Raw genomic sequence first — 6,568 nt, 5'->3', positions numbered from 1 at the left:
TTGTATTCAAAGTAGACATGAAGGAGACCAGGTCCCTTTTCCCTTTGATCAGGGATCTGCAAGGCATTGAACCAGAGTGACTACCGACATACCTTTAAGAGAAGCACATCTGCAATAGCAAAGAATAGAGACAACATGGAATCCAGAGATGTTCTGACGTCACTTCCATCCCATGGCTTCAATTGTAAGATGAACCATCCCCTTTATAAAATGAAACCAGTTACAGATGCATTAGCAACTTATAACTAGAGTTCCACTAATGTTCCTTCCTTGGGGTTGTTTTGGAGTTAAGAGAGAGTACATGTAGAATACCAATCATGGTTTAAAAGCATTGTTAAGTTGAGGCCATTTTTATTATGACTTACTCTCCTTCCACTTTTCACATATAAAGATTCTCATTTATTAGTTGACTCAGCCTGGGGTTCAAGAATTAAAGTAAAATTTTAAAAATATTTGATAATTCAAGACAAATATGAAAATACAACTGCTATGACTAGTAATCCCACTGTTACTACTACTACTACTATCATATCTACTATTATTACTATGATTACTGTATCACTTTCATTTGCTGAATAACTACTGTTTCTGGTACTATGCATCATCCCATTTAATCTTCATAGAAATTATTGCTATTATTATATCAATTTTATTATTATTCCAGTATATAAAGGGGAATAGAACATTAATGAGTTTAAGTGGCATAAACTGAATTCAGGTCCAGGTATGTTTAACTCTAAACCTGAGAACCCAACCATTAAATCATGCTTACTGACATTCATATAATTCAGATGAAAATGGGGTATTTGCATGAATCATCCTGATAATTCCTTCATTTCTCCAGGTTTCTCATTGTGTATGTGGCATAAGCCCAACTGGCAGGATCACTGAACATTTCAAAATAAAATCAAGAAAGAAAATCTCCCAAGCTATAATACGAATGCCAACCCTGTTTGATCACAAGTCTGTGAGATGTAAAGCAAATCATACTTCATTTTATTGATTCACCTTGAATATATTTTATAGAATATACAGGAAATTTGGTGGATAATATGCACATATTTAGGACTTATAAAATGAAGCATGAAAACAGTTCAAAGTGTTTTGGTGTTGCTATTGTTTTCACCGTCTAAATCTTGAGAGAATTTGTCATAAGCAATAAATCTAATAAATGCCTCTGCTAAGAAAAAATGGAAGCTGTCATAAACCCAGATCATGCTGGAAAAAATGAGATTATACTTAAACAAAATGGAAGGGTAGAATATTGCTAGAGGGAGATAGAGTTTAGAAAGGCACCAGAAAATGCCAAGTGAGTGAGTTGTTCCCTTTATCTATTCTGCATCCAATTTTTAAATACCCTTTATCTGGACTTAGTCCTATGTTGGTCATATCATCTGCAACTAAATCTCTCGGTCATTTCTGGGTCAGCTCTGGTGTCCTTTTCTTTATATTATTTTCAAAAAAAGTGTTTAAACTACCTTTTGGAAAAACTATATTCTTCTTCCTTTTCAGCTGTCAAAATGATTTAAAGTGTGACCTCTCAATCAATGGACAATGGCCACTTGGTCTTTAAACGATTTTTTCTCTCTGATTCGCTTTTGTCTTTTGTTCTCTAAGTGTGCCATCTAAAGCAGTACTTTGAGTTGTTCAAATTGGTCCATTTCTTGAATTGCTTTTCCCTTTCAATGTTTCATTTAATGTTTCTCTAATGGTTAGTTACTGTCAAAAGTCCTGCCAAAAGGTATGTCTTTGAGTTTACATCCTCCCTAATGAACGTAATCTTGAATATTTCATAATAAAATTCTTTGAAAAACATGCAGTTTTATCTAATTGCAGGCTCATTTTCCTGTCCTTCTTGTAGGATGTGTGCTGTGAAATTTCTGTTGATATTTTTTAACCTTAATTTTGCCTTCATAATATACAAAAAAAAAAAAAAAAAAATTAGAGGAAACACCTTTTTCTGAATGTCAAGCATAATTTTACTTACAATAAATACTGAATATAAATAAGGGGAAGGAACAGAAAACAAACATTTATTGAGTGATGACTTTTTTTTTTGCCAGTTTTTTGTACTGTACTAGATATTACCTCATTTAGTGCTCACCACAACTATTTACAATTTGGGGAATGTTCAACAAAAGTCAGTGAATAGTTCCAGTGGTTAAGACTCTGTGCTTCCAATGCAGGGGGCGTGGGTTCGATCTCTGGTGGGGAAATAAGATCCCACATGCCACGTGGTGCAGCCAAAAAATCCAAACCAAAACAAAACAAACACATTCTCTCCTTAAAAGCCAATGAATAGTTGGATTTTTATCTATTACTTTTTTGCTTCACTGTAAAGCTATAAACCAAGACTTTGCAAATTTCTACATAGTAAATAAAGTACAGAAAGCACTTCTTAAAATGATAAAGTTAAAAAATGAAACATACAAATGATTGTCAAAAATATTGCTTAAAATGGGGGCTTCCCTGGTTGTGCAGTGGTTGAGAGTCTGCCTGCCAATGCAGGGGACACGGGTTCGAGCCCTGGCCTGGGAAGATCCCACATGCCACGGAGCAACTAGGCCTGTGAGCCACAATTACTGAGCCTGCGCGTCTGGAGCTTGTGCTCCGCAACAAGAGAGGCCGCGATAGTGAGAGGCTCGCGCACCGCGATGAAGAGTGGCCCGCACTTGCCGTAACTAGAGAAAGCCCTCGCACAGAAACAAAGACCCAACACAGCCATAAATAAATAACTAAATAAATAAAAATATTGCTTAAAATGAAATACATTGTTTTCTCAGGCCAATCATTATTATTATTATTTTTTAACAAATATTTTACTTATGTGAGCACTCCTCCACCCCTCAAATAAGCCAGACTGGTGACGGGTTCTGAAAGGCAGATCTTCTTTTTGGCTCACTAGACATAAGGTTGATGTACACCCCAAGCTGAAAATCATACTTGTCCCTACTACTGTTTTGTCCAGGCCCTCCTCAAGTCACCCTTCTCTAATTTTTCATTTTTTGCAAAGATCTCCATTTCCCAGTTTTCTTCCTTCTAGCTTTATTTTCTCCTCCTCACTGTATAGGTCATTTTTCTGTATAGATCAGAATTTAAATGCAAAGTATTTTAAAATCTAATTCAGCATATCCTTCCAAATATACCGTCAAATGCTTCACAAAAAGCCCTATACTCTTCCAACTGCCCCCCCTGAATTATCAAACATTCCTTTTGTAAGGATGCATGACTTCTGAAAATGAAATTAAGAAACACAGTTTCACTTAGAGTAGAATCAAAAAGAATAAAATATTTGAGAATGAATTTATCAAAAAATTCAAGACCTATTCTTTAAAACAACAAAACATTGCTGAAAGAAAATTTAAAAGATCTAAACTAAATGGGGAAACATTCCATGTTCATGCATTGGAAATATCAATATTGTAAAGTCGGCAATTTTCCACAGTTTTAAGTACAGGTTCAACATAATCCCTATCAAAAACCAGCAGATGTGTTTTTGCAAAAATTGACAAGCTTATCCTAACATTTAAATGAGAATGAAAAGGACCAATGATATCCAAAACTATTGTGAAAAAGAACAGTGACAAAGCTTATTATAAATCTACATTAATCACGGCACTATGGTTCTGGTGGAAGGACAGATATATAGATCAATAGAATAGATTATTAGAATGCTGTTCAGAAATAAACCCTAGCGTTTATGTTCAACTGATTTTCCACAAAGATGCTAAGACAATTCAGTGGGGGAAAGGATAGTCTTTTCAACAAATAATGCTGGGGAAATTGGATATTCTTGTGAGAAAATTTAATTCAGATACCTCATATCATATATAAACAAATCCAATGTATCACACACAAAAATGTAAAGGTTAAAATTATAAAACCTCTAGAATAATATCTAGGAGAAAATCTTTATGATTTTAGGCCAAGTGTTTTTAGACATGACACCAAAATAGTTGTACATAAAAGAAAAATAAATAAATATAAATTGGTCTTTATTAAAAAAAAAAACTTTTTGGTTTTAAAAGACACCCCTAAGAAAATGAAAAGGTAAGTTATATTCTGGGAGAAATATATATATATATATATATATATATATATATATATATACACATATATATATATGTATATATATATGTATATATATATATACATATATATATACACACATATATTTATGTATATATATATATATACACATATATATATATATATACATATATATATACACACACATACAGTTGACCCTTGAACATCATGGGTTTGAACTTCTGGGTCCACTTATGTGCGAATATTTTTTCAATAGTAAATACTACAGTACTACACAATCAATGGTCGATCAAATCCGAGGGTTCAGAGGAACCATGGATACAGAAGAATGACTATAAGTTGTATGCAAATTTTTGACCACATGGAGGGTCAAACTGAGCCCCTAACTCCCCACACTGTTCAAGGGTTAACTATGTACATATATTTAACCTTTATGATTTGGCATATGATTCATTTTAACTTACTTATCTGTGTATATGTCTACATAATTTTCATGAGAATATCCAATTTTCCCACTGCTATTTGTATCCAGAATATGTAAAGAACTCATAATTTAATAATAAGAAAGACAACCCAATTAAAAAGTGGGCAAATAAACTGAATAGACATTACACCAAAGAAGATATATGAATAGCTAATAAGCACACGAAAAGATGTTCAGCATTAATAGTCATTAGGGGAATACAAATTAAAAAATCACATGAGACACCACTTCACACCCTCTAGAATAGCTATAATTAAAAAGGCAAACGATCAACAGTGTAGGCAAAGATAGTGGAAAAACCGGAGCCTACTTATATTGCTAATGAGAATGTAAAATGGTACAGCCAATTTGAGCTGTTTCTTAAAAAGCTGAACATAAACTTATCTATGTCCTGGCAATTTTACTCCAAGATATCCGCCTGCAATAAAACATTGGTCCACACAAAGATCTATGATCACAGCAACTTTATTCATAACAATAAAAATTCTGACTACACATAACATAACTTAATTCATATGCAATGTCCAGAAAGACCAAATCCATATAGATAGAAAGCAGACAGTGGTTGCCTGGAGCTGGGAGTCAGAACCGGAATTGAAGGCAAATAGTTACATGGCATATTTTCAGGATCATGGGAATACTATATGACTGGATTTTGGTTACACAACTCTATAAATACATTAAATGTCCAAAAAAGTGCGTGAATTTTATGATATATGTGTTAATTTCCTCTTGCTGCTGCAACAAATTGTCAAAAGCTTTTTGGATTAAAATAATACAAATTAGTTATTTTGCCGATCTGTGGATCTGAGGTGTGGTAGAGGTCTCAGTAGGCTAAAATCAAGGCATTATCATTCTTTGTCCCTTTCTGGAGACTCTAGGGGAGAATCCACTTCCTTGCTCATCCAGTATTGACAGAATTCAGTTCCACGCAGCTTTAAGACTGAGTTTTCTGTTTCCTTGCTGAAAGTTAGGGACCACCCTTAGCTCTGAGAGGCCTCTCTTCAGCCCTTGCACATAGCCCCCTACATCTCGGAACCAGCACTGGGCATGGAATCCTTCTCATGCTGCCATCTCTCAGACTCTTCCCCCATCAATGCAATATTCCTTGATCTAGACAGAAAAGATTCTCAGATTTTAAAGACCCATGTGATTAGATTGAAACCATCAATTATCTCACTGTCTCAATGTCTTTGACTTCAATCACATCTTCAAAGTCTCTTTTGCCATGTAAAATAACATATTCATAGTTCAAGGTATTAAGGCGTAGACATACTTGGGGATCCATTTTCACCTGCAAAAAACATTTTTTTCCATGGAGTATTTTTTTTAATCCATATCATGTGCTTAAATTCTAATAGCATATGGTAAAGTCTCTGAATAGACCCACGTAGAAAATTACAACATCTGTGTATAATGACAATATAGTTTTTTCTTTTTTTTTCCTTTCAGATCCTTATGTTTTTGTTTCTTTTTTATTTTCTGATCTCATATAACCCTACCTTAAAAACCTAGCAGCTTTCCTAGTGTCTCAGGCTGAAACTGTCAGAGCCATTGATTCCTCTTTTTTATCTCAAACCCAATGAAAAATTCCTCAACAAGTCTTGACAGCAATACCTAGAACCAAATAATGAAAATGACTACTTTACTATTTCTACTTACACCACTCTATTCCAAATCCTTGTAAGATTTTTCTTGGACTCCTCTGCTATCTGCCTTAATGATTTCTCTGCTTCCATCCTGCCCTGCTTTCCTTCGCCCAGTCTATTTTTCATTTAGTAGTCAGAATGATCACATAAAATAATTATTAATCAGAGTCCCTAATAATAGCTAAACTCACCGAGTCCTATATGCCAGTACTTAGGTACATACTTTAGAGGGATTAAGCCATTTATTTATTTATTTTTTTGCCACTCCAGCTGGGTAGTGGGGTTTTTGTTTTGTTTTGTTTTGTTTGTTTTTTAATTTATTTTATTTATTTTTGGCTGCGTTGGGTCTCTGTTACTGCATGCAGGCTTTCTCTAGTTGCAGAGA

This window comes from Balaenoptera musculus, chromosome 18, assembly GCF_009873245.2.
Source record: "Balaenoptera musculus isolate JJ_BM4_2016_0621 chromosome 18, mBalMus1.pri.v3, whole genome shotgun sequence".
In the NCBI taxonomy this organism is placed as follows: Eukaryota; Metazoa; Chordata; class Mammalia; order Artiodactyla; family Balaenopteridae; genus Balaenoptera; species Balaenoptera musculus.
This window is presented reverse-complemented; position numbering follows the sequence as displayed.